This window comes from Oncorhynchus gorbuscha, linkage group LG12 (genome assembly GCF_021184085.1).
Source record: "Oncorhynchus gorbuscha isolate QuinsamMale2020 ecotype Even-year linkage group LG12, OgorEven_v1.0, whole genome shotgun sequence".
In the NCBI taxonomy this organism is placed as follows: Eukaryota; Metazoa; Chordata; class Actinopteri; order Salmoniformes; family Salmonidae; genus Oncorhynchus; species Oncorhynchus gorbuscha.
In genome coordinates this window covers 82616882-82638409 of record NC_060184.1, presented here as the reverse complement: position 1 = coordinate 82638409, position 21528 = coordinate 82616882, and the positions used below count along the sequence as shown (strand labels likewise).

General features: G+C 51.5%; 1 pseudogene; it reads right to left on the bottom strand.

Moving 5' to 3' along the window:
* Positions 1-21528, bottom strand: part of LOC123991449 — an 85510-nt pseudogene that overhangs the window by 56673 nt on the left and 7309 nt on the right.

Here is a 21528-nt window from a genome sequence, read left to right as displayed (position 1 = left end):
CTCTCTCTCTCAGGCTCTCTCAGGCTCTCTCTCTCTCTCAGGCTCTCTCTCCCTCTCAGGCTCTCTCTCCCTCTCAGGCTCTCTCTCTCTCTCTCAGGCTCTCTCTCTCTCTCAGGCTCTCTCTCTCTCTCAGGCTCTCTCTCTCTCTCAGGCTCTCTCAGGCTCTCTCTCTCTCTCAGGCTCTCTCTCCCTCTCAGGCTCTCTCTCCCTCTCAGGCTCTCTCTCCCTCTCAGGCTCTCTCTCCCTCTCAGGCTCTCTCTCTCTCTCAGGCTCTCTCTCTCTCTCAGGCTCTCTCTCTCTCTCAGGCTCTCTCTCTCTCTCTCAGGCGCTCTCTCCCTCCCAGGCTCTCTCCCTCCCAGGCTCTCTCCCTCCCAGGCTCTCTCCCTCCCAGGCTCTCTCTCCCTCCCAGGCTCTCTCTCCCTCCCAGGCTCTCTCTCCCTCTCAGGCTCTCTCTCTCTCTCAGGCTCTCTCTCTCTCTCCAGGCTCTCTCTCTCTCAGGCTCTCTCTCTCTCTCAGGCTCTCTCTCTCTCTCAGGCTCTCTCTCCCTCTCAGGCTCTCTCTCCCTCTCAGGCTCTCTCTCCCTCTCAGGCTCTCTCTCCCTCTCAGGCTCTCTCTCCCTCTCAGGCTCTCTCTCCCTCTCAGGCTCTCTCTCCCTCTCAGGCTCTCTCTCCCTCTCAGGCTCTCTCTCCCTCTCAGGCTCTCTCTCTCTCTCAGGCTCTCTCTCTCTCTCTCAGGCTCTCTCTCTCTCTCAGGCTCTCTCTCTCTCTCAGGCTCTCTCTCTCTCTCAGGCTCTCTCAGGCTCTCTCTCTCTCTCAGGCTCTCTCTCCCTCTCAGGCTCTCTCTCCCTCTCAGGCTCTCTCTCCCTCTCAGGCTCTCTCTCCCTCTCAGGCTCTCTCTCTCTCTCAGGCTCTCTCTCTCTCTCAGGCTCTCTCTCTCTCTCAGGCTCTCTCTCTCTCAGGCTCTCTCTCTCTCTCAGGCTCTCTCTCTCTCTCAGGCTCTCTCTCTCTCTCTCAGGCTCTCTCCCTCCCAGGCTCTCTCCCTCCCAGGCTCTCTCCCTCCCAGGCTCTCTCTCCCTCCCAGGCTCTCTCTCCCTCCCAGGCTCTCTCTCCCTCTCAGGCTCTCTCTCTCTCAGGCTCTCTCTCTCTCTCTCAGGCTCTCTCTCTCTCTCTCAGGCTCTCTCTCTCTCCCAGGCTCTCTCTCTCTCCCAGGCTCTCTCTCTCTCTCTCCCAGGCTCTCTCTCTCTCTCTCCCAGGCTCTCTCTCTCTCTCTCCCAGGCTCTCTCTCTCCCAGGCTCTCTCTCTCCCAGGCTCTCTCTCTCCCAGGCTCTCTCTCTCCCAGGCTCTCTCTCTCCCAGGCTCTCTCTCTCCCAGGCTCTCTCTCTCCCAGGCTCTCTCTCTCCCAGGCTCTCTCTCCCAGGCTCTCTCTCCCAGGCTCTCTCTCTCCCAGGCTCTCTCTCTCCCAGGCTCTCTCTCTCCCAGGCTCTCTCTCTCCCAGGCTCTCTCTCTCCCAGGCTCTCTCTCTCCCAGGCTCTCTCTCTCCCAGGCTCTCTCTCTCCCAGGCTCTCTCTCTCCCAGGCTCTCTCTCTCCCAGGCTCTCTCTCCCAGGCTCTCTCTCTCCCAGGCTCTCCCTCCCAGGCTCTCCCTCCCAGGCTCTCTCCCTCCCAGGCTCTCTCCCTCCCAGGCTCTCTCCCTCCCAGGCTCTCTCCCTCCCAGGCTCTCTCCCTCCCAGGCTCTCCCTCAGGCTCTCTCTCCCAGGCTCTCTCCCTCCCAGGCTCTCTCCCTCCCAGGCTCTCTCCCTCCCAGGCTCTCTCCCTCCCAGGCTCTCTCCCTCCCAGGCTCTCTCCCTCCCAGGCTCTCTCCCTCCCAGGCTCTCTCCCTCCCAGGCTCTCTCCCTCCCAGGCTCTCTCCCTCCCAGGCTCTCTCCCTCCCAGGCTCTCTCCCTCCCAGGCTCTCTCCCTCCCAGGCTCTCTCCCTCCCAGGCTCTCTCCCTCCCAGGCTCTCTCCCTCCCAGGCTCTCTCCTCCCAGGCTCTCCCTCTCCCAGGCTCTCCCTCTCCCAGGCTCTCTCTCTCCCAGGCTCTCCCTCTCCCAGGCTCTCCCTCTCCCAGGCTCTCCCTCTCCCAGGCTCTCCCTCTCCCAGGCTCTCTCCTTCGGTTCGGTTCCAGTGTTAGACGGCAATTTATTCCTTGGAGAGAAGAGAGGACATTGAAAGAAAGTGTACTGCTACACAACAAAAGTATGTGGACACCTGCTCGTCCAACATCTCATTCCAAAATCATGGGCATTAATATGGAGTTGGTCCCTCCTTTGTTGCTATAACAGCCTCTACTCTTCTGGGAAGGCTTTCCACTAGATGTTGGAATATTGCTGCTATAACAGCCTCCACTCTTCTGGGAAGGCTTTCCACTAGATGTTGGAACATTGCTGCTATAAAAGCCTCCACTCTTCTGGGAAAGCTTTCTACTAGATGTTGGAACATTGATGAGGGGACTTGATTCCATTCAGCAACAAGAGCATTAGTGAGGTCGGCACTGATGTTGGGCGATTAGGCCTGGCTAGCAGTCGGAGTTCCAATTCATTCCAAAGGTGTTCAATGGGGTTGAGGTCAGGGCTCAATGCAGGGCAGTCAAGTTCTTCCACAACCGATCTCAACAAACCATTTCTGTATGGACCTCGCTTTGTGCACGGGAGTATTGTCATGCTGAAACAGGAAAGGGCCTTCCTAAAACTGTTGCCACAAAGTTGGAAGCACAGAATCATCTAGAATGTCATTGTATGCTGTAGTGTTAAGATTTCCCTACATTGGAACTAAAGGACCTAGTCCGAATCATGAAAAACAACCCCAGCCATTATTTAAAACACAGCCAAAGACCATTATTCCTCCTCCACCAAACTTTACAGTTGGCACTATGAATTGGGGCAGGTAGTGCATCTCCATGTCAGGTTTGGTGAGGGGGAGGATGGGGCTGGCGTCTAAAGAACAGATTGTCTGGAGGAGATGAGTTAACCATTTCAGGTCCTACAGTGGCCGTGTTAACCCCTAGGGGCCTGTCAGGTCCTACAGTGGCCGTGTTAACCCCTAGGGGCCTGTCAGGTCCTACAGTGGCCGTGTTAACCCCTAGGGGCCTGTCATGTTAACCCCTAGGGGCCTGTCATGTTAACCCCTAGGGGCCTGTCATGTTAACCCCTAGGGGCCTGTCATGTTAACCCCTAGGGGCCTGTCATGTTAACCCCTAGGGGCCTGTCATGTTAACCCCTAGGGGCCTGTCATGTTAACCCCTAGGGGCCTGTCATGTTAACCCCTAGGGGCCTGTCATGTTAACCCCTAGGGGCCTGTCATGTTAACCCCTAGGGGCCTGTCATGTTAACCCCTAGGGGCCTGTCATGTTAACCCCTAGGGGCCTGTCATGTTAACCCCTAGGGGCCTGTCATGTTAACCCCTAGAATGGTAACCACCCAAAGGACATCCAGCCAACAGTGGGAAGCATTGGAGTCAACATGGAGCAGCATCCCTGTGCTTTTGACACCTTGTAGAGTCCATGTCCTGACGAAATGAGGCCGTTCTGAGGGCAAAAGGGGTTGCAACTCAATATTACAAAAAGTGTTCTTAATGTTTTGTACACTCAGTTACTGACTTATTAACCCCTCGTGCAACGTTTGCCAAACTCAGTCCTTTGGACCCAAAGGGTAGCACGTTTTGCCGTAACAGTACACAGCTGAATCAAACTATAAAACCTTGAGGATTAGTTGATTATTTAAATCGGCTGTGTAGTTCTAGTGCAAAAACCAAAACATGCTCCCCCTGGGGTCGCCAGGACCTGTCATGTCCTATTGTGGGCTTGACTGAGCAGACAAGGCTTCGGTTTGATGGGCTTGACTGAGCAGACAAGGCTTCGGTTCAAAGAGCTACCACAGTCACATGCTTGGAAACGAGGGGTAAATTGTTCTTAATGTAAGGCCAGTTTGCTAGATTTGGAACAAAAACCTACAGGATGGTAGCACTCCAGGATTGAAGTTAGAGAGCCCTGGTCTAGGGTTAGAGGTCGACCGATTATGATGTTTCAACGCCGATACTCATACCAAAACGCAGATAACGATTAAAAAATATATGTAAATATTTTTTTAAATGACAATTACAATAATACTGAATTAACACTTATTTTAACTTAATATAATACATCAATAAAATATATTTAACCTCAAATAAGCAATGAAACATGTTCAATTTGGTTTAATTCATGGGGGAAAACAAAGTGTTGGAGAAGAAAGTAAAAGTGCAATATGTGCCATGTAAGAAAGCTAACGTTTCAGTTCCTTGCTCAGAACATGAGAACATATGAAAGCTGGTGGTTCCTTTTAACATGAGTCTTCAATATTCCCAGGTAAGAAGTTTTAGGTTGTAGTTATTATCGTACTATTTCTCTCTATACCATTTGTATTTCATATACCTTTGACTATTGGATGTTCTTGTAGGCACTTTAGTATTGCCAGTGGAACAGTATAGCTTCCGTCCCTCTAGTTAGCGCGCGCTAACTCGCCAGCCATTTCACTTTGTCACACCAGCCTCATCTCGGGAGTTGATAGTGAAGTCATAAACAGCACAATGCTTGACGCACAACGAAGAACTGCTGGCAAAACGCACGAAAGTGCTGTTTAAATGAATGTTTATGCGCCTGCTTCTGCCTACCACCGTTCAGTCAGATACTTAGATACTTGTATGCTCAGTCAGATTAAATGCAACACAGGACACGCTAGATAATATCTAGTAATATCAACCATGTGTAGTTAACTAGTGATTATGATTGATTGCATTTGCGTAACAGTCTCCTTGTGGAGTGCAACGAGAGAGGCAGGTCGTTATTGCGTTGGACTAGTTAACTGTAACGTTGCAAGATTGGATCCCCCGAGCTGACAAGGTGAAAATCTGTCGTTCTACCCCTGAACGAGGCAGTTAACCCACCGTTCCCAGGCCGTCATTGAAAGTAAGAATGTGTTCTTAACTGACTTTCCTAGTTCAATAAAAGGTTAAAAAAAAAACATTTAAAAAAATGTATTATCATTATTTATTTATTTTTAAATCGGCATGCAAAAATACAGATTTCCGATTGTTATGAAAACCATCCCTAATTAAAACCGGCCATTCCGATTAATCGATCAACCTCTCGTACCTACCCTCTAAATGGGGGATCCTCAAACAGTAGCTGTTTGTAGCTGGTTAGGGTTAGGGTTAGCCTGTAGCTGGAAACAGAACAGACCCGTTCCAGCCTGTAGCTGGAAACAGAACAGACCCGTTCCAGCCTGTAGCTGGAAACAGAACAGACCCGTTCCAGCCTGTAGCTGGAAACAGAGCAGACCCGTTCCAGCCTGTAGCTGGAAACAGAACAGACCCGTTCCAGCCTGTAGCTGGAAACAGCCTGTAGCTGGAAACAGAACAGACCCGTTCCAGCCTGTAGCTGGAAACAGAACAGACCCGTTCCAGCCTGTAGCTGGAAACAGAACAGACCCATTCCAGCCTGTAGCTGGAAACAGAACAGACCCATTCCAGCCTGTAGCTGGAAATAGAACAGACCCATTGCAGAGTTTAAATATTGATGGTTTTAGTGCTGCTAACTGTTTGCCTCCCCACACAGTCTCTCAGAAAATGTTCTCCTTTTTGACTCAATGATTCAGAGCAGCGCAAGGACTCTGAACAGTCAAAGGTCATTAAAAACAGCCCCAAGGTGCCTCTCCCCAACATATACTGGACCCAGTCTGCCCACAAGCCACTCATCTCGTCTCCGTCCCAGGGACCCCCCAGGGCTCCTCTCCTGCACACAGATCCCACCCTGATTCATTACTCATGACCACCAGTAAACACAAGATGGTAGAGTTGAAATGTGTCTGTAAGATGAGGACAGGAGATGATTCACCAAGCCTCGGAGCTGAGGTATAATGGCCATAAAACGCTGATGGAATTATCCGCAACACAAGGGTTTTTAGAGCGGACACAAGAGGGATAGAGAGAGAGAGAGAGAGAGAGGGATAGAGAGATAGAGGAAGAGGGATAGAGAGAGAGACGGATAGAGAGACGGATAGAGGAAGAGGGATAGAGAGAGAGAGACACGGATAGAGAGACGGATAGAGAGAGACACGGATAGAGAGAGAGAGACACGGATAGAGAGAGAGACAGAGAGAGACACGGATAGAGAGAGAGACAGAGAGAGAGACGGATAGAGAGAGAGACAGAGACGGATAGAGAGAGAGACGGATAGAGACAGAGACGGATAGAGAGAGAGAGACGGATAGAGAGAGAGACAGATAGAGAGAGAGACAGATAGAGAGAGACGGATAGAGAGAGAGACAGAGAGAGAGAGAGACGGATAGAGGAGGAGGGATAGAGAGAGAGAGACGGATAGAGGAGGGATAGAGAGAGAGAGAGAGACGGATAGAGGAGGAGGGATAGAGCGAGAGAGACGGATAGAGGAGGGATAGAGAGAGAGACAGATAGAGAGAGAGAGAGACAGATAGAGAGAGAGAGAGACAGATAGAGAGAGAGAGAGACAGATAGAGATAGAGAGAGAGAGACAGATAGAGAGAGAGAGAAACAGATAGAGAGAGAGAGAGACAGAGAGAGAGAGAGACAGATAGAGAGAGAGAGAGAGACAGATAGAGAAAGACAGATAGAGAGAGAGAGAGACAGATAGAGAGAGAGAGACAGAGAGAGAGAGAGACAGATAGAGAGACAGATAGAGAGAGAGAGAGACAGATAGAGAGGATAGAGAGAGAGAGACGGATAGAGAGAGAGACGGATAGAGAGAGAGAGACGGATAGAGAGAGACGGATAGAGGAGGAGGGATAGAGAGAGAGACGGACCACACACGGCTAATCAGATTTGACAGAACTAACTTAACTAAAGGACTGATCTGGTCTTTGTCCTTCTAGATGTCTGGAGGTGTAGGGGGCTGAGTGAGGGATTGGAGGTCACATCACAATATTGAAAGTCTACACAGGCTAGGCCCATTATTGTCCCAACCAGTCACGAGATACGGTCAATGCCAAATGAAATTGCAATTGATTAGTTGCTTGTAAATCACCGGGGGGAGGGGAAATTGATGTGGAGAGTGGGGCCATATATATTACGTGATCTGGACATGCAGGATGATAGAGGGATGACAGGGGATCACACCATACGGTAGAGGGATGACACCATACGGTACAGGGATGACACCATACGACACAGGGATGACAGGGGATCACACCATACGGTACAGGGATCACACCATACGGTACAGGGATCACACCATACGGTACAGGGATCACACCATACGGTACAGGGATAACACCATACGGTACAGGGATAACACCATACGGTACAGGGATGACACCATAGGGTACAGGGATGACAGGGGATAACACCATACGGTACAGGGATCACACCATACGGTACAGGGATGACAGAACCAAGGTCAGAGTTAGATAGAGGACTCTAGAACCCAGGTCAGAGACATATAGAGGACTCTAGAACCCAGGCCAGAGACAGATAGAGGACTCTAGAGGCATAAAAAAACATTTAAATATGGACATTGCCAATGACGGCTTCCGCCAATTGAAAGTATTCAACCCCCGCCTCCAGCTAACCCCCCGCCTCCAGCTAACCCCCCGCCTCCAGCTAACCCCCGCCCCAGCTAACCCCCGCCTCCAGCTAACCCCCCGGTCAGTCCGAGAGAAGTGGTCCTGCAGTGTTTTCCAATCCAGGTCCTGGGAACCCAAATAGGTGCAGATTTTTAGGTTTTTCTCTCCTCACAAATCAAAATGTTTGATGAGTTGATTGATGGAATCAGGTGTCGTGTTCAGGCAGAAACTAAATGGATAACCGTGTGGGTACCCAGGACCCGCGTTAACACTGTGCTATTGTATAGTGTTGAAAGGGAAGCCCCAGAAGTAGTCTATGGATTGGCCTCAGTTTTACTCACACACACACACACACACACACCATCCCACTTTGAATAATTCAAACCTGCCCTCCATTTACTGTAAATATGCAGTAACTCAGTAGGTCTAACTAGGCAAATCCCTGACCTTCAGAGGAAGGGCTCCACCACAGCACTCCATAACACTTCCTCATATTGGTTGAGGAGGACGCATTTAGATGAACAAGCTGCAGGTTGGTTATGAGGTGGGTCTGATTGATGCTAAGTGGCTAAGGCTAACGATCTCTGGCAGAGGAAGTAAGATACTTCCCCTGTAATTTACAGAAGGTTTGGCACTGTACACTATGTCCCTGTTTACTTCAAATAATAATCATGACATTTTTTTTCTCCAGATATCCAGATAGTTGAAAATACATGTTTATTTTTTATTTTATTTTAAAATGTGGGAACTTGTTTGCTGTCTGACTTGGGAGACTGCTGCTCTGTGTGCTGCAGCAGGGTGGGGGAAGGGCCGTGAAACGGGAGGGAGGGAGTAGTAGCCATACTCCTTGCCCCCTTAAGTCATCCGTCATTTAGACCAGTTGCCCCCTTAAGTCATCCGTCATTTAGACCAGTTGCCCCCTTAGGTCATCCGTCATTTAGACCAGTTGCCCCCTTAGGTCATCCGTCATTTAGACCAGTTGCCCCTGTAGGTCATCCGTCATTTAGACCAGTTGCCCCCGTAGGTCATCCGTCATTTAGACCAGTTGCCCCCGTAGGTCATCCATCCTACCAGCTGGTAGTGACTGTCTAGATCAGGTCCTAATATAGCCCTGTTCTGTTCCCCCTGACTGTCATCCATCATTTAGACCAGTTGCCCCCATAGGTCATCCATCCTACCAGCTGGTAGTGACTGTCTAGATCAGGTCCTAATATAGCCCTGTTCTGTTCCTCTCCTGACTGACAGCCCCCTCAGGGCAGAAGGGTTTCCTGCAGAGCCCCCTCAGGGCAGAAGGGTTTCCTGCAGAGCCCCCTCAGGGCAGAAGGGTTTCCTGCAGAGCCCCCTCAGGGCAGAAGGGTTTCCTGCAGAGCCCCCTCAGGGCAGAAGGGTTTCCTGCAGAGCCCCCTCAGGGCAGAAGGGTTTCCTGCAGAGCCCCCTCAGGGCAGAAGGGTTTCCTGCACCTTCAACACTAGAACAGCCTGGCCTTTCAGCCTATCAGTACCCACGAGATAAGCTTCACCTTTAGCATACACATCAGATGCATATCAACCTGCAAGGTGCCCAAGCATAAGCACCAACGCTTGATAAATAGTAGATTAACAACTGTCATTCCTAGTGAAAAAAAACGTAGGCCTTAAAACCAACTTGACATCTTCAGTTAATGATGCGTCACCATTCGGACAGTCTAATAAATAAATACCTGACTGGACAGGGGCTGGGCCTGGGAGGGCATAGGCCCACCCACTGGGGAGCCAGACCCAGCCAATCGGAATGAGTTTACAGACGATTCCAGGGGTGAAGAAAAAGGATGTGGAGGTCCTGGGCTGGAGTGGTTAAACGTGGTCTGTGGTTGTGAGGCCGGTTGGACGTACTACCAAATGATACATTTTTTTTTTTAACGACTTTGGTAGTGGCTTATGGTAGATAAATGAACATTATATTCTCTGGCAAGAGCTCTGTTGTACATTTCTGCAGTCAGCATGTAAATTGCACACTCCCTCAACTTGAGACATCTGTGGTATTATGTTGTATGACAAAACTGCACATTTTAAAGTGGCCTTTTATTGTCCTCAGCACAAGGTGCACCTTTGTAATGATCATGCTGTTTAACCTACTTCTTGATTTGCCACACGTGTCAGGTGGTTGGATTATCTTGGCAAAGGAGAAATGCTCACTAACAGGGATGTAAACACATTTCTACACAACATTTGAGAGAAATAAGAAAACAGTCCAAATAAATAAAAACCCTTGAATGAGTAGGTGTCCAAACTTTGACTGGTACTGTATGTATATTACACAATGTATTATATAATAATACAATACATTACAGTGTACGGTATGTACGGTATACTGCCCAAGCCTAGTTTATACAATACCCCAGTATACAGTATACTGCCCAAGCCTAGTTTATACAATACCCCAGTATACAGTATACTGCCCAAGCCTAGTTTATACAATACCCCAGTATACAGTATACTGCCCAAGCCTAGTTTATACAATACCCCAGTATACTGCCCAAGCCTAGTTTATACAATACCCCAGTATACGGTATGTACGGTATACTGCCCAAGCCTAGTTTATACAATACCCCAGTATACAGTATGTACGGTATACTGCCCAAGCCTAGTTTATACAATACCCCAGTATACAGTATACTAGCCTAGTTTATACAATACCCCAGTATACAGTATACTGCCCAAGTCTGCCCAAGCCTGCCCAAGCCTAGTTCATACAATACCCCAGTATACTGCCCAGTTTATACAATACCCCAGTATACGGTATGTACAGTATACTGCCCAAGCCTAGTTTATTTATACAGTATACTCCAAGTCTTTTATACAATACCCCAGTATACAGTATACTGCCCAAGCCTAGTTTATACAATACCCCAGTATACGGTATGAACGGTATACTGCCCAAGCCTAGTTCATACATGTCCATTTTTAAGCTGAACATTCTGGTGAAATTCTCACACTGTAGAACTCTGGGAAAAGACCCAACAGTATAACTGGCACCTGGCTTCTCTAAAACATGTCAGCAGTCTTGACACTGCATCTCAATCAGAAGGTAATAACCAATAGGAAACAACGAAGACACCTTGACCTTTTAAATACAGTAACACAGAGGAAACACGAGAAGAGAACAGGGTATTAACAAGGCCTTAGTGCCTACCTGTAGAAGGAGGGGTTCGGGGTTGAAGGCCAGGGTCATCAGTAACTGCATCCTCTCAGTGTCCTTCAGGTTCTTCAGCAGGAAGCTGCCGGAGTCTTTGGTTTCGGCATAACGTCGCACCACCCTGTCCAGCAGCCTCTGGGAGGGGCAGTGCACCAGGTCAGACCAGCCCTCCACCACCTCAGGAGTCAGCAGCCTCACGTCCCCGTTCAGCCTGGCGAACTCAGTCTTGTATATGGCCTGGATGAGGTCGCAGCGCGGGCGGCCAGTAGCTCTCTTACAGATCTTCTGGTCGATGTCCGCCAGCTCCTGATTGGACCCCAGGCGTTTGAGGACCACGCGCCTCGTCCCCTCGCGCGGCTCTCCATACTGGGCGAAGTACACGTTCTTGACGTTGAAGACATCCAGGAAGCGCAGGCGTCCCCAGGTCTCAAAGGACACCTGGCCGTTCATGAACTTCCTGCACCAGCTGGTGCCGAAGCAGGCGGGGCACTTGTTGAGGTTGATGAAGCGGCGGTCCGTCAGCTCGTTCTTCTGGAAGGAGGCGAACAGGTTGTGGGTGTTCATCAGGAGGATAACAAACAGACCCACCACCAGCAGAAACTTTAGACAACGGTAGAGACGACCCAGCTTCAGAGGCAGGAAACGCAGCATGGTGGGGCAGGATGGAGAGTTTAGGGGTTAGGGGTAACTGTTGAGAGTATTGTCGGGACGGGGGGACAGGGTGGCTATCTTAGCCTCACAGCCTCTCTGTCATGTTTCACTGGGGTATCAGAGGGCCTGGTAGGGGTGAGGCTGGCACAGTGGCCCCATGCCAAGATCTGGCACAGGTCTGTGAGTCATGTTCTCCCAGTCTGTGTCTGTTGAACCTTGAGCCTCGACCGGTGAGCCTGCAACCAAGCAGAGACAGACAGAGAGAGAGAGAGGAGGACATTACACAAGATGCCAGCGAAATACAAAAGGGATACATTTCACAACAGTTGCACCAAGTCTCTTTTGATTCATGATAACCTCATCTCTGGGCTTCCTTCTATACCGAAACGAGACGGCCCGCAGCCCCTCTCCTTCTGGACAGAGACGAGACGGCCCGCAGCCCCTCTCCTTCTGGACAGAGACCAGACGGCCCGCAGCCCCTCTCCTTCTGGACAGAGACGCAGCCCCTCTCCTTCTGGACAGGCCCGCAGCCCCTCTCCTTCTGGACAGAGCCCCTCTCCTTCTGGACAGAGACCACGGCCCGCAGCCCCTCTCCTTCTGGACAGAGACGAGACGGCCCGCAGCCCCTCTCCTTCTGGACAGAGACGAGACGGCCCGCAGCCCCTCTCCTTCTGGACAGAGACCAGACGGCCCGCAGCCCCTCTCCTTCTGTACAGAGACCAGACGGCCCGCAGCCCCTCTCCTTCTGGACAGAGACCAGACGGCCCGCAGCCCCTCTCCTTCTGGACAGAGACCAGACGGCCCGCAGCCCCTCTCCTTCTGGACAGAGCCCGCAGCCCCTCTCCTTCTGTATAGAGACGAGACGGCCCGCAGCCCCTCTCCTTCTGTAGAGACGAGACGGCCCACAGCCCCTCTCCTTCTGTATAGAGACGAGACGGCCCACAGCCCCTCTCCTTCTGTAGAGAGACGAGACGGCCCACAGCCCCTCTCCTTCTGTATAGAGACGAGACGGCCCACAGCCCCTCTCCTTCTGTACAGAGACGAGACGGCCCACAGCCCCTCTCCTATCTCTGGGATATATTGTACCTTCTTACAACCTCCAATAAAACATTATTTTAAAAGAGTGGAAAAGCAGAAGACTGTTTCTGATGGAACGTTGAGGAGATTTTCCACATGGGCTGGGCGATATATCAAATTATTATATCAATGCCTGTATGGCAAGAATAAAGTTTTGTTTTTTGTTTGTTTTTCTGGGCGTTTATGTCCACTTTCTCCCGTCTATTTGGTCTCATCTCCGTCTGTGCGGTGTCCACCTTTGATTCATACACACGCCGAGCCCCTCCCCCACGCCGCTCACGCCGAGCCCCTCCCCCACGCCGCTCAGGCAGATCCCCTCCCCACGCAGATCCGCTCCCCCACGCAGAGCCCCTCCCCTCGCCGCTCACGCAGAGCCCCTCCCCTCATACCAAGCCCCCCACCACAAACACACCAAGCCCCTCCCCCTGTGGGCTAACCACTAGCAAATATATCGGTTCTCCCTTTCAAATGGAACAGGACCCTGTGTGCATCACAGAAGATAACCTTAGGAGTTTAACCTTTGATCAGCAGAGTTGCCCTGGATGGTTTTAATCTAGCTTTGAAGTAGACTGTATAAAAGAGCCTGGTGTCGCTACAGTAACAGCAGAACAGAGACCTAGAGCGAGTGAGAGAGAGATAACCAGACAGGGAGACTGAAAGATGGTTTGGTCCTGAGGGGTAATGTTGATGTATCTGTAAGGTTCACCCGGGGAGCCGTTAGCCAGGTTCACCCGGGGCGCCGTTAGCCAGGTTCACCCGGGGCGCCGTTAGCCAGGTTCACCCGGGGCGCCGTTAGCCAGGTTCACCCGGGGCGCCGTTAGCCAGGTTCACCCGGGGCGCCGTTAGCCAGGTTCACCCGGGGAGCCGTTAGCCAGGTTCACCCGGGGAGCCGTTAGCCAGGTTCACCCGGGGAGCCGTTAGCCAGGTTCACCCGGGGAGCCGTTAGCCAGGTTCACCCGGGGAGCCGTTAGCCAGGTTCACCCGGAGAGGAACACCCGGGGAGCTGTTAGCCAGGTTCACCCGGGGAGCCGTTAGCCAGGTTCACCCGGGGAGGAACACCTGGGGAGCTGTTAGCCATGTTCTTGTAGGGAGTTGGAGATTAAAAGTCACGCGGCTTGATAAGAACTAAACACCAGGAAGGGAGAGAGAAGCCCAGGCTTGACATAGCAATAACCTCGCATTACAAGCCCCCTAACAAATTCTCTGCACAGACAGTCAGCCCATCAAGCTGGGTCACTGATAGAGACACGAGGCAGCAGAGCAGTAGCTCCCGATCTGGGTCGCTGATAGAGACACGAGGCAGCAGAGCAGTAGCTCCCGATCTGGGTCGCTGATAGAGACACGAGGCAGCAGAGCAGTAGCTCCCGATCTGGGTCGCTGATAGAGACACGAGGCAGCAGAGCAGTAGCTCCCGATCTGGGTCGCTGATAGAGACACGAGGCAGCAGAGCAGTAGCTCCCGATCTGGGTCACTGATAGAGACACGAGGCAGCAGAGCAGTAGCTCCCGATCTGGGTCACTGATAGAGACACGAGGCAGCAGAGCAGTAGCTCCCGATCTGGGTCGCTGATAGAAACACGAGGCAGCAGAGCAGTAGCTCCCGATTTGTTCAATAGCAATACTAGAAGACTGATGAAGTGGCTTTGTTAAATTCACAATGGCTTTGACCATGAAAATTGCCCATTCTCAATTAGAGCTCATTAAGACATGGCTATTAGGGCCGCTACTAACTTGAGAGGGAACAGCTAACGAGCAGGAGAGGAGCTAGCAGCTAGTGTGAGTAATGCGTGTCGATGACCTCCGTACGGCGCTCGTCGACATGGCAAGAGACAGGAAGTGACACGGGACTGGGAGCAGCGAAGAGAGCAGACACACAGGACGCCACACCTGTCTGCTTACTGCAGCAGGTCCAGTCCACATTACTTTCCTGTAATGCTACATAAAGAAGCCAAGCTGAGACAGTCACCCTGCAGCACTCCTCCTCAACCCTCATTCCACCAGACTAGCTAAAAAGACATTAGAATTACTGATTTGAGAAATGATGCACCCATCCAGAAGCGCCACTTTGCATTTTCCTTGGCTTCACGTAAAATAAATCTGGTTCTCTCAACACAGAGAAAAAAAAAAGACTCCTGCTCATTTGCCAGTTCTATTCCAAATTACATTTCATTGAGCAAACTAATTGGCAGAATCTATATCCATTCCAAGGTGCACATGAGATCACGTGGAACCATTGCCTTAAGCACAGTACACAGAACAATAAACTATTCATATTTTGAGCATTTCCATATTACACCCCACCCCCTTCCCCTCTGCCTAAAAATGAACAGTGGGGGGGGGGGGAGCAGGACAACACCAGCGATTTAATACTGTCTGAACATTTTATTAAATAAAAAAATATATAAAAGAGCCTCATATCGAAACTTTGCATTCGTATTCAACAGACACAGGGACGGGGGAGGGGGGGACAGGGGAGATTGTAAGAGAGAGGGTAAGTAGATTGGGAGAGAGAAAGGGAACGAGGGCAAGAGAGAGATAGCGCACGAACACAAGATGTATAAACTGATGTCGATAAGAAGCCTCAAAAGGGACGGCTGCCTGGCTGCTTCCTACAACAGAGAGTGTGAGTGGAGACGCCGGCTGCGGTGGAGGCAGTTAAACATCTCCTGCATGGAGGCAGTTAAACATCTCCTGCATGGAGGCAGTTAAACATCTCCTGCATGGAGGCAGTTAAACATCTCCTGCATGGAGGCAGTTAAACATCTCCTGCATGGAGGCAGTTAAACATCTCCTGCGTGGAGGCAGTTACACATCTCCTGCGTGGAGGCAGTTAAACATCTCCTGCGGTGGAGGCAGTTAAACATCTCCTGCAGTGGAGGCAGTTAAACATCTCCTGCAGTGCAGGCAGTTAAACATCTCCTGCATGATATGATCTCTATTCAAGTAACATTTACAGTGTGGCACGGAGCTCAGGAGGGAGGGGATATCAGAGTTCAGGCCCACAGCAGGAGGGAGGGGATATCAGAGTTCAGACCCACAGCAGGAGGGAGGGGATATCACAGTTCAGACCCACATCAGGAGGGGGGGGATATCAGAGTTCAGGCCCACATCAGGAGGGGATATCAGAGTTCAGGCCCACAGCAGGAGGGAGGGGATATCAGAGTTCAGGCCCACAGCAGGAGGGAGGGGATATCACAGTTCAGGCACACAGCAGGAGGGAGGGGATATCACAGTTCAGGCCCACAGCAGGAGGGAGGGGATATCACAGTTCAGGCCCACAGCAGGAGGGAGGGGATATCACAGTTCAGGCCCACAGCAGGAGGGGGGGGATATCACAGTTCAGGCCCACATCAGGAGGGAGGGGATATCACAGTTCAGGCCCACATCAGGAGGGGGAGGGTATCAGAGTTCAGCCCACATCAGGAGGGGGGATATCAGAGTTCAGGCCCACATCAGGAGGGGGGATATCACAGTTCAGGCCCACATCAGGAGGGGGGGATATCACAGTTCAGGCCCACATCAGGAGGGAGGGGATATCACAGTTCAGGCCCACAGCAGGAGGGAGGGGATATCAGAGTTCAGACCCACATCAGGAGGGGATATCACAGTTCAGGCCCACAGCAGGAGGGAGGGGATATCAGAGTTCAGACCCACATCAGGAGGGGATATCACAGTTCAGGCCCACAGCAGGAGGGAGGGGATATCAGAGTTCAGACCCACATCAGGAGGGGATATCACAGTTCAGGCCCACATCAGGAGGGAGGGGATATCAGAGTTCAGACCCACATCAGGAGGGGATATCACAGTTCAGGCCCACAGCAGGAGGGGGGAGGGTATCAGAGTTCAGGCCCACAGCAGGAGGGAGGGGATATCACAGTTCAGGCCCACATCAGGAGGGAGGGGATATCAGAGTTCAGGCCCACATCAGGAGGGGGATATCAGAGTTCAGGCCCACATCAGGAGGGGGGATATCAGAGTTCAGGCCCACAGCAGGAGGGGATATCAGAGTTCAGGCCCACATCAGGAGGGGATATCAGAGTTCAGGCCCACATCAGGAAGGGATATCAGACTTCAGGCCCACAGCAGGAGGGAGGGGATATCAGAGTTCAGGCCCACAGCAGGAGGGAGGGGATATCAGAGTTCAGACCCACATCAGGAGGGAGGGGATATCACAGTTCAGACCCACATCAGGAGGGAGGGGATATCACAGTTCAGACCCACATCAGGAGGGGGGGGATATCAGAGTTCAGGCCCACATCAGGAGGGGATATCAGAGTTCAGGCCCACATCAGGAGGGGGGATATCAGAGTTCAGGCCCACATCAGGAGGGAGGGGATATCAGAGTTCAGGCCCACATCAGGAGGGAGGGGATATCACAGTTCAGGCCCACAGCAGGAGGGAGGGGATATCACAGTTCAGGCCCACATCAGGAGGGGATATCAGAGTTCAGGCCCACAGCAGGAGGGAGGGGATATCAGAGTTCAGGCCCACAGCAGGAGGGAGGGGATATCACAGTTCAGGCACACAGCAGGAGGGAGGGGATATCACAGTTCAGGCCCACAGCAGGAGGGAGGGGATATCACAGTTCAGGCCCACATCAGGAGGGGATATCAGAGTTCAGACCCACATCAGGAGGGGATATCACAGTTCAGGCCCACATCAGGAGGGGATATCAGAGTTCAGGCCCACATCAGGAAGGGATATCAGACTTCAGGCCCACATCAGGAAGGGATATCAGACTTCAGGCCCACATCAGGAGGGGATATCAGACTTCAGGCCCACATCAGGAAGGGATATCAGACTTCAGGCCCACATCAGGAAGGGATATCAGACTTCAGGCCCACATCAGGAGGGGATATCACAGTTCAGGCCCACATCAGGAGGGGATATCAGAGTTCAGGCCCACATCAGGAAGGGATATCAGACTTCAGGCCCACATCAGGAGGGGATATCAGAGTTCAGACCCACATCAGGAGGGGATATCAGAGTAGTTCCCCAGAACAGTTGAGACTTGTCACTGTGTTTGTTGTGAATAGTACGACAGGAGAAAGCAATTACAATTTTCCTTTACAGAAAATACATTAGTGTGACACATTCGGCAGGAAATCGCTTCATTTCATCAGATGACAGAAGTGCAACACTGTTGACCTCTGAACTACTCCAGTAAAATGCGCTCAGTGAAAAAGCAAGGTGTTGTTTGCTACAGTGACGCACGGCCATCATTTCTAATGTTTTGCTTGAAGTTCATCTTGCCTTTTACCCGAGAAAAGCAGGCTGGCTACTCCGAGAAAAGCAGACTGGCTACTCCGAGAAAAGCAGACTGGCTACTCCGAGAAAAGCAGACTGGCTACTCCGAGAAAAGCAGACTGGCTACTCCGAGAAAAGCAGACTGGCTACTCCGAGAAAAGCAGACTGGCTACTCCGAGAAAAGCAGACTGGCTACTCCGAGAAAAGCAGACTGGCTACTCCGAGAAAAGCAGACTGGCTACTACCGAGAAAAGCAGACTGGCTACTCCGAGAAAAGCAGACTGGCTACTCCGAGAAAAGCAGACTGGCTACTCCCGAGAAAAGCAGACTGGCTACTCCGAGAAAAGTACCCGAGAAAATTAGCTACACATCAGTCAGAGCTGTCTGCTGTTAATTGTGCTCATTGTGTTAGCATTCTGGTAATAGAAACCCAATGGGCTTTCTACCACCTCGTGTATTAATAAACCAGTAATACTGGAAATCTCAGCATGAGAAAAGGATTGTATGACGACATGAACATCTGGATAGCACCCAAGCTTAAACCAGGGCTAACCAGACAGAGACCAGGGCTAACCAGACAGAGACCAGGGCTAACCAGACAGAGACCAGGGCTAACCAGACAGAGACCAGGGCTAACCAGACAGAGACCAGGGCTAACCAGACAGAGACCAGGGCTAACCAGACAGAGACCAGGGCTAACCAGACAGAGACCAGGGCTAACCAGACAGAGACCAGGGCTAACCAGACAGAGACCAGGGCTAACCAGACAGAGACCAGGGCTAACCAGACAGAGACCAGGGCTAACCAGACAGAGACCAGGGCTAACCAGACAGAGACCAGGGCTAACCAGACAGAGACCAGGGCTAACCAGACAGAGACCAGGGCTAACCAGACAGAGACCAGGGCTAACCAGACAGAGACCAGGGCTAACCAGACAGAGACCAGGGCTAACCAGACAGAGACCAGGGCTAACCAGACAGAGACCAGGGCTAACCAGACAGAGACCAGGGCTAACCAGACAGAGACCAGGGCTAACCAGACAGAGACCAGGGCTAACCAGACAGAGACCAGGGCTAACCAGACAGAGACCAGGGCTAACCAGACAGAGACCAGGGCTAACCAGACAGAGACCAGGGCTAACCAGACAGAGACCAGGGCTAACCAGACAGAGACCAGGGCTAACCAGACAGAGACCAGGGCTAACCAGACAGAGACCAGGGCTAACCAGACAGAGACCAGGGCTAACCAGACAGAGACCAGGGCTAACCAGACAGAGACCAGGGCTAACCAGACAGAGACCAGGGCTAACCAGACAGAGACCAGGGCTAACCAGACAGAGACCAGGGCTAACCAGACAGAGACCAGGGCTAACCAGACAGAGACCAGGGCTAACCAGACAGAGACCAGGGCTAACCAGACAGAGACCAGGGCTAACCAGACAGAGACCAGGGCTAACCAGACAGAGACCAGGGCTAACCAGACAGAGACCAGGGCTAACCAGACAGAGACCAGGGCTAACCAGACAGAGACCAGGGCTAACCAGACAGAGACCAGGGCTAACCAGACAGAGACCAGGGCTAACCAGACAGAGACCAGGGCTAACCAGACAGAGACCAGGGCTAACCAGACAGAGACCAGGGCTAACCAGACAGAGACCAGGGCTAACCAGACAGAGACCAGGGCTAACCAGACAGAGACCAGGGCTAACCAGACAGAGACCAGGGCTAACCAGACAGAGACCAGGGCTAACCAGACAGAGACCAGGGCTAACCAGACAGAGACCAGGGCTAACCAGACAGAGACCAGGGCTAACCAGACAGAGACCAGGGCTAACCAGACAGAGACCAGGGCTAACCAGACAGAGACCAGGGCTAACCAGACAGAGACCAGGGCTAACCAGACAGAGACCAGGGCTAACCAGACAGAGACCAGGGCTAACCAGACAGAGACCAGGGCTAACCAGACAGAGACCAGGGCTAACCAGACAGAGACCAGGGCTAACCAGACAGAGACCAGGGCTAACCAGACAGAGACCAGGGCTAACCAGACAGAGACCAGGGCTAACCAGACAGAGACCAGGGCTAACCAGACAGAGACCAGGGCTAACCAGACAGAGACCAGGGCTAACCAGACAGAGACCAGGGCTAACCAGACAGAGACCAGGGCTAACCAGACAGAGACCAGGGCTAACCAGACAGAGACCAGGGCTAACCAGACAGAGACCAGGGCTAACCAGACAGAGACCAGGGCTAACCAGACAGAGACCAGGGCTAACCAGACAGAGACCAGGGCTAACCAGACAGAGACCAGGGCTAACCTCTGGCTGTTGGAGGAGAGAGATGCTTCAAAGCCACCTCTGACGAGGCATGGCCAGTAAACCATAAAAAGCCTACTGTATACCGGGGTATTTTGCAATAACGTCATTTTCATCATTTTTGGGGGTTTGGGGTGAACTAAAGCTCGGTGCTACACATCATATTATTTCCAGCTCAGGGCTCTAGCTACGATTTGATTTGGTTTGGCTAGCTAGCTAGGGTTTGGTTTGCTAGCTAGCTAGGGTTTAGCTAGGGTTTGGCTAGCTAGGGTTTGGTTTGGCTAGCTAGCTAGGGTTTGGCTAGCTAGCTAGGGTTTGGTTTGGCTAGCTAGGGTTTGGTTTGGCTAGCTACGGTTTGGTTTGGGTGGCTAGCTAGGGTTTGGCTAGGTAGGGTTTGGGTGGCTAGCTACGGTTTGGCTAGGTAGGGTTTGGCTAGCTAGCTACGGTTTGGCTAGGTAGGGTTTGGTTTGGCTAGCTAGCTACGGTTTGGCTAGCTAGCAAGACCAAGCTTCTCGGTTACAGCAGAGACAATCTATCCTCTCCTGTAACTAGATCCCTGCTGCCTACATTTGTTTTGTGCATAAGTTATAAAAAAAAAAAATACATTTGAAAAGAAATAGCACCCCTTGTGTGCACTGCCAGTAATACCATATACTCTGGTATGGTACAGGAACAGTATGAAGGCATGACACTCTGGATACTACACAACCCTACCTCTGACCCCACAGGGCCTGCTAAGGAGAGGAAGTCTGAAACGAGCCCTGTAAGATACCTTACACAGAAAACAGCAGAGTAATGAGATGACTGACTGGCTGGATGACTGGATGACTGGCTGAATGACTGGATGACTGGCTGAATGACTGGATGACTGGCTGGCCGGATGAATTACTGGCTGGCTGGCTGGATGAATGGCTGGATGAATGGATAACTGGATGGATGACTGTATGAATGAATGACTGTATGAATGAATGACTGGATGGATGAATGACTGGCTGGCTGGATGAATGACTGGCTGGCTGGATGAATGACTGGCTGGCTGGATGAATGACTGGCTGGATGAATGTGTTGAAGTACTTTCAGCTTGGATATGGTTGATGAGAGTCCATGATTGAATCCAGGCTGATTGTAATGCAGATGTACCCGATCCTAATACAACTGGCAGTGAAACTTAAAGCAATGTTTTCATTTGAACCGACCTCAACCTGCCCACAGAACTTGTGTTTCGAATTAGAGGCCCCGAGACCTCAAGGTGGGTCCCATCCTCCCCAAGCCAAGAACCAGGGTGAGATGAGGGAAGGCATGTATCCCAAGCCTGGGACTGGGGTTAAGGGCACTTACATTAGTGTACACTACCAAGGAATCACTGTTTGGAGTGGGCGCCAAATGACCTCATCACCACAGAACTGCTGCCAGAAGGTGAAGAAGAAAAGTCTCTGAGCACCCTGGCTCTCTGAAGCG